Raw genomic sequence first — 12,068 nt, 5'->3', positions numbered from 1 at the left:
GCAGTAAGAAGTACCTCCTAGACTTTTTACATTCACGGGACCGAAGAGATCCATGTGAAGCAGTTCTAGAGTACTGGCAATTGAGTTGACCTTCTTGGTGAGATGGGATTTCTTGTGTTGCTTTCCCTTCTTGCATGCAATACATTTGTCTTCAAAGTTAAAACTTTTCAAGGGAACGCCCATCACAAGTCCATTCCTGACAATGTGGTTCATCTTCCGAAGATGAATGTGCCCCATTCTCCTGTGCCATAGTTCGGATTCCGATTCGCTTGCTTTCGTCATTAAACATGATTCTCCCGTGGCCATTTCAGTAGACCTCATATCCATCACATAAGTATTTGTATCACGTGGAGCTTTCATTACTATCCACTCGTCTGGTATCTGAAAACCAGGCTTCAACACGATCGCCTCATTCTTAGTGAAATGAACAGTGTAATCCTTATCACAAATCTGCCACACACTCAGCAGATTGTGCTTCAACTCTTCTACAAAGTTCACATTCTCAAGAGTCATTTTCCCATTGGACACCGTTCCCTTTCCAGTAATTCTTCCTCCACTTTCACCAGCAAAGCTAACTCTTGCTCCTTGAACAGGTTTTAAGTCGTGCAACAAGTATTTGTTACCCGTCATGTGCCGGGAACAGCCGCTATCTACAATCCAAAGACTGTGGGCAGCCCTGTTCAACTGTTCCTGCACAATAAAGCAAAGGATTAGAATCTAGGGACCCAAGACCAATTGGTCTTGGATCTATACATCCCGTACTTCTGCTTTCCAAAGTTAGCATCTGGATAATTCATGTCAGTCCTATTAGGAAATCTCCTTGGAAATTGAGTGTGAGGCCTTCCAAACCTATGTGTATTGAAAGTATTATATCTAGCGGTTTGGTTATTAGTATTGTTAAACTGAGGTTTGTTTCTGTAAAAACCTGAATTAGTTACATTTCGGAACTTTGAAAGGTTTTCATTTTTAGCAGTATTAAAATTACCATTAGACTTACGCTCAGTTTTAATAGGCCTCACACCTCTGAATTTCGGTGTCAGAGGGCAATTTGCAACAAGATGTCCTAACTTATTACACCTAAAACAACACCTATACTCCATTTTCTTTTCAAAGGTTGTTTTGGATGTCGAGGCAGTGTTACTGGCCGTTCGTCTCACATAAGGTGGGACGTACGGGTTGAGTGGAGTATTCTTTTTAGAAGTTTTATCTTTTTCTCCACCAGTGGTTAACACTACCTGCTCTTTTGTCTTACCTGATTCGGACAACTTATCCGAATCCGATGAGACTGGACTTGTAACAGAAATTTTCACACTTGAAACCGGCGAACTCGTTTCGCCACTACTAACACTTGGTTCTTTACTCGTAACCTTGATTGGAGCTGTCTGAGGAACTTCAAAATCAACAGATTTCTGAACACTAGGGTTAAAAGTGTAATTGTGGTTATATGGTGGTGGAACCTCGTGATAACCAATTCCTCCCCTCTTTGTAGAGGTACCTTGATCACTAACAAGGTGATCAAGAATAGCTGAAGAATTTCTGAACTGTTCAAGTTTTCGGTTCAGTTCCACCACTTTCACCTGGTGGTCAGCAATCTGCTTTTCTCGTTCAGCAATCAGTTCAGTCTTTTCTTCTAAAACCTCATAACTTAGATCAATTACTTCAATTTTTTCAGCAAGTTTTGTTTTTAAGCTTTTAACATCTTTTTCACACGCTTTTATTTTAACTTTGTAACTGTTTTCTCTTGCTTTCATAAAGTGATGATCTTCTTTAAGAGTTTTAAATTCAGCATCTAAACGAACATACTGATCAGTTATGGTAGCAAGTTGCTCAGACAAATTCTCACATTTAGTACAAATAGATTTAGAACTTACCTCGGAGAGTTGATCATTGTTATCTGCCATGAAAGCTTTTTCCTTACCAGTAGCTTTCTCTTCTCCGTTAATCTTCTCACAATCTTCATTCTCAACCTTAGCCATATTTGCCTGCTCCCTAGTTTCATTCGAATGCAGGTTCCAGTTGTATTCACCTGCTTCTCTGGACAGCATGGCATTGACTTCTTTACTACTCCCAGTGTGCTGTGTTGACCGGCCCTGACCACGTTCAACTCACTCGTTTCTGCACTCTTTGGCAAAGTGCCCGTTTTGTTGACAGTTATAGCACCTCACCTTAGACTTGTCGAACCCTGGTCTGCCACCAACAAACTTTCTCCCCGTCTTTCTCATAAACTTCTTCACTCTCCTCACTATCATGGCCATCTGCCATTGTAAATCCATTTCCTCCAGATCATCAGCATCGATCTGGTCATAGTCTTCATCTAGCATCGCTGGATCAACCACCTTTCCTTGGATATAGTTTTCATATGAAGCAATAAATGAAGCATAGAGGCCAAACTGCTCTTCAGCAGATTTGACGCTCATTGGCATCTTAGAGTAATTATTGCTTGAGGAACTTGAAGATCCACTAATCTTGCTTGCTGTCTGTTGAGTACCACTTGATCCACCGGCTACAAAGCAAACATCCCCATTTGAGTTTACTAACACATGCCCCACCTGTGAAGAATTGGCACCCGACTCACCCTTCGAGTAGTAGGCGGCAGAATCAGTCTTTGAACTTGTATTGGAGTTTACTTTAGCACCGTACATGCCAGGATCTTGAACCTGATCCATAGATGTTTCTTTTCTTACCATATTAAGCTCAAAAGTTCTGAGCTTGTTGACAGTGGTTTCAAGATCATAAGTAGGAAAGTCCTTGTCTTCCCTCATCAGTACAGTATACATCTCCCATTTTGGTGGGAGAGCATCGAGAAGTTTTTCCACAATCTCTTCTTCTCGGTATGAAATGGAGTAGTTACTCAATTCAGTCATTAGATGATAATATCGAGTGATAATGTCATCCAGAGATTCGTTCTTTAAGTACTTAAAGACTGAAAATTGAGTCTTGAGCAACTTTATCTTTGAAGCCCGAATACCTACATTCCCTTCAAATCTGCTCTCAAGAGCTTCCCAAAGCTCTCTAGCTGATGTATACTTTCTGAACGTATGGAGGATCTCCTGTGGAAGAGCCATTGTGATTGCAGCATGAGCCTTGCTCTCGGCTTCATACATCTTTTTCTCCTCCTCTTCCATTTTACTGTATTTCTTGATTTGGTCTCGACCCTCATACTCCATGATTGGTGGAATATATCCATCTTGGATGCATACCCACATCTTCGCATCCTGGTACTTAACGTATTGTATGAACCGATCCTTCCACGCGACAAAATCGGTTCCCTTCAGCAACCTTGGGGCCTTTGTAGCTGACCCCCGCTTTAACTTCCATCTTTACAAGCTCCGAAATGTTGATCGACGACATCCTTCTTGAAGACTAAGAAACCCGAAAAATTCTGAAAAGGGCGAAGTTAAGAAATTTCCTCTGAACAGTACTGTAGGCGAAGTTAAGGATAACTTCGCTTAAGTAATAACTTCGCTGAATTCTTCTTAAATTCGCATGACTGGGCGAAGTTAAGAATAACTTCGCTTAGGGTAAGCGAACTTAGAGAGTAGGCGAACTTGATGAGAACTTCGCTAAGCTAGGCGAAGTTGAGGAGGTAGGCGAAGTTGTGAATAACTTCGCTTCTCCTTATATCTTCGCTGAAACCCTACGTATCCTGACGGCAACTTCGCCTGATGAACAGCAACTTCGTCTGACGAACTTAAACTTTCTGCAGATCTGAAACTCGGATTTTAACGACGTTTTTGACGGTTTAAAGGCTTGAACACACTGGTAGGAGGCTAGAATGAGCAAAAACACTAAAAACTCGTCCCGTGAATACCCGAAATGAGACGAATTCTACACCCGCGTGAATATCCCGAACCACACAATCGAGCAAAAGCTCTGATACCAATTGTAGGTTCCCTGGACGGATCACACGAGATATCCCGATATACACAGGTGCGGAATCCCTGTGTAGATCGTTACGGACGTAGAACAAAATCACACGAACTCACGAACACGATACGAACAAACTCACGTTATATTAATAACTCAAACCGTGATACTTACAGACTCTCGACCTCACGTCACTTGACTCACTGAATTACACGTAAATTAACCAACTCAATCAACATCTAAACAGTAAACCGTAGCCTATATAAATACACGACAACTTCGCCTCAGGCGAAGTTGTCCATAACTTCGCTCGTTCAACAAGTTCGCCTAGGCGAACTTGTCAACAACTTCGCTTGGTTAACAAGTTCGCCTAAGCGAACTTGTCAACAACTTCGCTGTATACAAACAAATACATAAACAATATTACAGACTCGATTACAGACATTAGACATATGAACTACTGACATCTATGCACCAACAATTTGTTATGAATTATAACATGAATGGGTGGGATAAGAGCATTGGTGAGCTTCACGCAATGCTCAAAACGGCTGAGACGGGAATGGGTAAAAAGGTTTACCGTTCTCACGATCAATGAGGGAGGCAATAAGAAAAGGCATCACCCAGAACCCAAGGCAAAGGTTGCCAAAGGTAAGGGACAAGTCAAGGGCAAGTTCAAGGGAAAGGAAAAAGTGGAACCACCTAAACCAAAGAAGCTAAAGGTTAGTTCGGAGGATCCATGCTTTGGATGTGGGGAGATTGGGCATTGGATGAGGAATTGTCCAGCCCATCTCAAAGAGTTGAACGCTAAGAGGGATGCGGGGCAAACCTCGGGTACAACTTTCATGATTCATGTTGATCTTATATTGTTTCTTCCAACACATGGGTATTGGATATCGGATGTGGAACTCATATTTGCAATTTGTTGCAGGGGATCAAAGGAAGTGAACGATTTAAGAAAGGAGATACAAGTCTCTTCATGGGCAACGGAGTAAAGGTTGTTGTCGAAGCCCGAGGAGACTACACATTGAAACTTCCAAATGGTTTGGAAGTTATTTTGAAAGTCATTTTGTATGCTCCTAGTTTGACTAGGAACATTATCTCCGTTTCTTTGTTATGACAATATGGGTATGATTTTAAATTTGTAGACAATGGTATTTGTGTTTTCATGGATAATGTATTTTATTTTAAAGCGATGCCGTCTAATGGCATTTATGAATTAGTTCATGATAACACATCATTTGATAACATGTTGTACCAATCAAGCACCAAGAAACTCAAAATGGATTTGAGTAACACTTATCTTTGGCATTGTCGCCTTGGTCACATAAACAAAGATCGCATAAATACACTTCAAAAGAATGGTCTTTTGGAATCAAGTGAAGATGATTCATTTGATAAGTGTGAGTCTTGTTTACTTGGAAAGATGACTGAGGACCCCTTTAGTGGAACAAATGAAGGGGAAAAAGACTTATTGGGTATCATACATTCGGATGTATGTGGTCCTTTTAAGGCAATGACAAGGAATGGTGAAAGATACTTTATTACCTTTGCCGATGATTATAGTCGTTATGGGTGTGTGTACATGTTAAGACACAAAGATGAAGCCTTTGAAATGTTCAAAGTCTTCCAAAATGAAGTACAAAATCAACTCGATAAAACCATCAAAGTACTTCGTTCGGATAGAGGAGGTGAATACCTAAGTGATGCTTTCCGAGATCATCTTCGAAGTTGTGGGATCATCTCACAACTTACTCCACCTGGAACACCACAACACAGTGGTGGGTCCGAAAGGAGGAGTCGAACTCTATTTGATGTGGTTCGTTCTATGATGGCTAGAAGCACATTGTGATGGCAATGAGCTTGTAAATGGATCAAATACCCGAACAGAGAATTACAACGAATTCTACAAGATACAGACACACCACTCGAGAGCTTCGTTGGGCAGAGTTTCTAATCCGGATTCCCGATACAGTCACACCACGAGAATCTGAATTAGCCTTCCAAGATCACCTTCTAATCTCCTGCCTAGAAATTAGAATAGCAATGGAAAAAATATTCTCTAAGTACAGAGAACAGAATTTAGAAAAATCAAGTCTGCGTTTTTCATTCCCATTTTCAGTAAATATTGGTGAAAAGAAAGAAACTAACAAGAGCACTACTACCCCACGTCTCCTACACTTTTGGAATCTCAAAACTACTTTGACAACTTCAAACAAATGAAATAATAAAAAAAATGAAAATTACTGAAATAAACAAAAGACATGCTGTGAAATAGAAACGTGGGTCAGTCAAACTTCATGCGGTCAAGTATCTAGATATCCCAACTGGGCCAGGTTAACCCATCTTTGATTTGGACTTGCGGATATTGAGTTATGGGTCTGGGCCTGGGTCTTCCCATCATCCTCTCCTACTTCTTAAAAGTTTGACCTCAAACTTGGAAGGGGATCATCAGGATCGAAATAAGGCTGAAGATCAGCAACATTAATGGTTGCTGAAGCTGATGAATTTCCTGGCAGGTCAATTTTATAAGCATTGTCATTCACTTTAGCAAGAACTTTGAATGGGCCATCAGACCGAGGACTCAACTTGGAACGACGTTTAGAGGGAAATCGTTCCTTTCGAAAATGCAGCCAAACAAGGTCCCCCGGTTTAAAAAGAACATGCTTTCTACCCTTATTACGCCGGTATTTAATGAGCTCATTAGTTTTTGCAATTTGATCATGAATATGCTGATGGATTGACTTGATATCAGCTGCTAAATCACTGGCTTCTTTACTGAATTTTGTGGAGGTGTCCAGGACAGCGAGATCAAGTGGAGTTTGTGGGTTTAAATCATAAACAGCCATGAAGGGGCTGATTCCTGTTGTCTTACTAGGAGCTCGGTTATAAGCGAATTCAGCCCGAGGCAATAAATCTTCCCACTGCTTCAAGTTAGTAGTTATGAGAGCTCGTAACAATGACCCTAGGGTACGATTAGTGACTTCGGTCTGTCCGTCAGTTTGCGTGTAACATCCCGAAATTTCCAAAATGATATTAATTATATTACTTAATAATAGAGGGAAAGTTTACTCGGGTTATCGGGAAATAAATAAATAGAGTAGGAGATGGTATGGGTCGGGCTAGTGTTGGGTAATGGATATGGGTTATGGACTTGGGTTATGAAAGAAGGAAGGAGAGTCCATGGGCTTAAGCCCATGATCCCTAAATATAAATACCATTAACCACCATTTAATCCTCATTCTCACATATTCCATACACACACACCCAAAACACACACGACCCGAACCAAGATCCGAAGGCGAAAACCCGAGCTTGTTGGTGCTGGAACGTTGTGACGGACCAAAACAACATCAAGGCTTAACCGTGTTCGTAGTTCGACTCGTTCAAGGTACGTTTATAGTTAGAAATCGTTCGTGTAGGTTTGGGTTGATTTGAGAAATGATAGATCTGAGTTTGTATGGTAAAAACGAATCCAACAAAGCTAATCTTACTGAAAATTGTTATGATTTGATGGGTTAATCGATGATAAAAAGAACCCGTAACCTATATGCCTAAATCGCACCCATTAAACATCGATGTTAGGTCGATTTGATGGTTGGGGTTTGTAGGCGCTGGTCAGACGATCCCGTGGGTACCTAAATCGAGTTATTTGGTCAAGAAACGAAGGTGATTAAGGGATTTAAGAACGAACAGTAGCTGCAGACGACAACTTCGCCTGCAAGCTAAGTTCGCCTGATGAACTTCGCCTGCAAGCTAAGTTCGCCTGATGACAACTTCGCCTAAAGCCAAATTCGCCTGATGACAACTTCGCCTAAAGATAAGTTCGCCTGATGAAAACTTCGCCTAAAGCCAAGTTCGCCTGATGACAACTTCGCCTAAAGCCAAGTTCGCCTGATGACAACTTCGCCTAAAGCCAAGTTCGCCTGATGACAACTTCGCCTAAAGCTAAGTTCGCCTGATGACAACTTCGTCTAAAGCCAAGTTCGCCTGATGACAACTTCGCATAAAGCTAAGTTCGCCTAAGGTTTAACTTCGCCTAAAGTCAAGTTCGATTAAAGAATAGATTAAAACGATAAGTAAAAGTAAGCTAATACTAGGCCACCAGATTAGATCAGGCGAGTATTGATACGTGTAACTTATACAGTCAGCCGAGCACAGTTAAAGAAGGGATTTACAACTATCAGAGGAAGAAGCAGAGTTCAGGTGAGTTTCTAGCCCCATTCCTTGTTATGTTTTCGGGGCTGTGTGCATACTCGATGTGTTGTTAATACATTTATCCTAAGTGATAAGTGTATGCCATATGTGATATATGTGATGGATATGAATGATTGCTTGTCGGTACGCGAACGATCTTCGGATATTGCGCGTACTGTCAGGTTAAAAATAAAGGTACGAATATTAAATATCAAAGGTGTATGAATATTACAAATGAATACTTGTCGGGGCGTGAACGATCTTCGGATATTGCACGTAACGACTAGGGATATGGTTGTTAAATGAAGGATGTAAAGAACGCCTAGAATGTTTTTATGCTATAATGTAATTATTGTATATGTGAAGTATGTGTATACAGGTACACGAATGGTATGTGAGTTCTACGTTCGACATAGTAAGTTAGGATGGCAAATCCCTCTAACTTCTGTTGGACATAGACTTGGAAGGTGATGGCGTAGTTAAGGACTGCGTGCCTTATACGTGATGTAGATGATAGATGTAAACGTAGATAGAGACGGTAGGCCTTATACGTGTTATAGGAGATAGATGCCAACGTAGATAAGGACGTCGGACCTTATACGTAACGTAGATAAGGACTGCGGACCTTATACGTAATATAGGTAGGCGTCAGCACAGGAAAGGACTGTGGACCTTATACGTGCTTTAGCATGGGGGAGGACTGCGGACCTCGTACGTGCTATGAATTAGGTTGCAACATAGGGAAGGATCGTGGACCTTGTACGTGTTGTCGATGTATGATGGTATAGGGAAGGATCGCGGACCTTGTACGTACCATGAATGGTGAACATAGGTAAGGACTGCGGACCTTTTACGTGTTCACGATCGTGAGTACAGGTATAGACGGCGGACTATGAACGTACTCTCGGTAGACTGAGGTTAGTGATTGTAGATATGTATGTATGTATGGTAGTAAGTTTGTATGTAGAACAGAAGGGTAATTGGTTAAGTATGGATATGTATCTTCGGATATGTATGTATGTGTATGTATTGTGTGGCGTCCGATTATCTAGAACTCACTCAACGTAGCTGACTTTTAGCATGCACGCAGGTGAGTAGGATGAGGCAGCTCGCTTGAGGAGACACGTGGCACTGAATAAGAGGCTGGCATCGGAGACTCAAGACGTTTAAGTTAATGTTCGTTAATTTTGAAAGACAAAATGATGTTTTAAGACAAGACGTGTTTTGTTACGAAATGTTTTATGAAAGCTTTTATATTCCGCGAATGTTTTAATTAACTCTGGTTTGTAAGAACTGTGTTTATGAGTAAATCCGACGCTAAAGTAGGGCTACCGGTGCCGGGGCCTTACATTGCGGATGGCTTGACGTGCTAAACTTGAGTTTGGTGCCTAACTTCCTCCACAATGTCAACCAAAAATGGATTAAAAATTTAACGTCCCGATCACTAACCATAGTCTTTGGCACACCTTGAAGGCGGACTATCTCTTTGAAGTATAAATTAGCAATTTGGACAGCATCACATGTTGTGTGACATGCAATGAAATGAGCCATCTTAGAGAAACGATCGACCACGACCATAATGGAGTCCTTTTGGCGTTGGGTACGGGGTAATCCAGTGATAAAATCGCGACTAACATCCTCCCAAGGGGCAACCGGTACTGGAAGTGGCATGTATAATCCATGGGGAGAAGACTGACCTTTGGCTTTATGGCATTGCAAACAGCGCTGAATATAATGTCCAACATCACGGTTCATCCGAGGCAAAAAAAAATGACTGTGCAAGATATAAGTTGTTTTGTCTATACCCAAATGACCTGCTAATCCCCCTTCATGAGCCTCCTGTATAATGACCAACCTGATGCTATGGCGTGGAACACAAAGTTTTGCTGTCTTTTGAACAGGAACCCGTTAAAAACATGAAATTCGCCCTTAGCATGACTTTGACAGTTGGTATATATCTCCCCAAAGTCGGGATCCGATGGGTATTCATTCTGTAAGAGTTCAAACCCAATAAATTTCGGTTGAAGTGAAGCAAGTAAGGAGTACCTGCGAGATAACGCGTCAGCTCCTTTATTGAACTTTCCACCCATTTAGCATGGCAGGGTTGCAGTTTATGTTGGCCTTGAATGTACTTTAGCGCCTAATGATCTGAATGTAAAATGAACTCTTTGGAAATCAGGTAATGTTGCCAATGTTCCAATGCCCGGATAATTGCATAAAACTCTTTATCATATGTGGAATATCTCCGCTTGGCCTCATTAAGCTTTTCACTAAAATAGGCAATTGGGCGGTTCAATTGAGTTAAAACAGCCCCAATTCCCACCCCAGACGCGTCATACTCAACCTCGAACACTTCAGTAAAACAGGGTAGTGCCAATACCGGAGTAAAAGACAATTTTCGCTTGAGCTCATCGAAAGCGATTTGAGCTTGGGGATTCCAAGCGAAAGTTTTGAGCTTTGTTATTTCGGTCATTGGAGCCCTCAATAGTGCTGAAATTCTTGATAAAACGGCGGTAAAACGAGGCAAGACCGTGAAAACTCTGGACTTGCTGAATGGATTGGGGCACAGGCCAGTCACTGATGGCTTGAATTTTCTTGTCATCGACTTGAATGCCCTGTGTTGAAACAAGATAACCAAGAAAAGTTACTTGATTAGTAAAGAACTCACATTTGTCCAAATTCCTATATAGTTTTTCTCGATCAAGAACTTGAAACAGTTGTGAAAGGTGGACTTGGTGTTCATCTGTGGTCCGGCTATACACGAGAATATCATTGAAATAAACAATAATAAAGCGACCTAAAAACGGCTTTAACACATTGTTCATCAACCTCATGAACGTGCTAGGTGCATTCGATAACCCGAAAGGCATGACAAGCCATTCATATAACCCCTCTTTAGTCTTAAAAGCGGTTTTCCATTCATCCCCTTCATAAATTCGAATTTGATGGTAACCACTCCGCAAATCGACTTTAGAAAACACAGTGGCACCGTGAAGCTCATCCAAAAAATCATTTAGCCAAGTATGGGAAAACGGTATTTTATTGTTATTTTATTGATCGACCTGCTATCCATACACATCCACCACTCCCCATTCTTTTTCGGTACAAGCAAAGTGGGGACTGCACAAGGGCTAAGGGACTCACGAACAAGTCCCTTTTCCAGCAGTTTGTCAACCTGCTTCCTGATTTTGATGGTTTGTTGGGGGTTTGCTCGATAAGCGGGTTTATTGGGTAAGGCAGAACTGGGTAGGAGATCAATTTTGTGTTGAATGGATCGTTTAGGTGGTAGACCAGGGGGAATTTCAGTGGGGAAGACTTGGGAATAGGATTTTAACAAGGCTTTCACAAGAGGGGACACAATCGGTTGGGATAGGTTCTCATCTTCGTTAAGTCCCAACAAAACAAAATCTTTGATGGATTGGTATTCATGGTATTCGGCTTGTAGTAGGTTGCTCAGGGAGGCTGTTGGTTTTGGGGAAGTTATTGAAGGGATAATTGGGGTAAGGATAATCTTGCGGTTGTTATGAATGAATGAATACGTGTTGAGGTACCCATCATGAGTTACTCGCCTGTCAAACTGCCAGGGAAGCCCAAGCAATACATGACACGCGTCCATTGGGATTACATCACACCACACCTCATCTGCATATGATTTACAAGTACTGAATGATAACAATACTCGGTGGGAAACGCGTATACCTTTTCTCTGATTTAGCCACCGAATGACATAAGGCGAAGGATGGGATTGGACGGGAAGGTTTAATTTTGTAACCAAGGTCTGAGATGCTACATTAGTGCAACCGCCACCATCGATTATCATCGAACAAACCTTCTGAGAGATCGTACAACGGGTATGAAAAATTGATTCTCGTTGAAGGTTTTCTTCTTGAGTCTGGGTTCTACTTAGGGTCCGACGAACAAATAGACATGGTCCGTCATCTGGACCAGTCACCTCTTCCACTACTTCGGTCGGTGATATAAGGTTTGTTGTTACTTCTGATCCG

The sequence above is a fragment of the Bidens hawaiensis genome, unplaced genomic scaffold, assembly GCF_021521415.1.
Source record: "Bidens hawaiensis isolate Kalapana, Puna unplaced genomic scaffold, B.hawaiensis_p1.1 tig00000284_1, whole genome shotgun sequence".
In the NCBI taxonomy this organism is placed as follows: Eukaryota; Viridiplantae; Streptophyta; class Magnoliopsida; order Asterales; family Asteraceae; genus Bidens; species Bidens hawaiensis.
Note: the sequence above shows the minus strand (reverse complement) of the source record.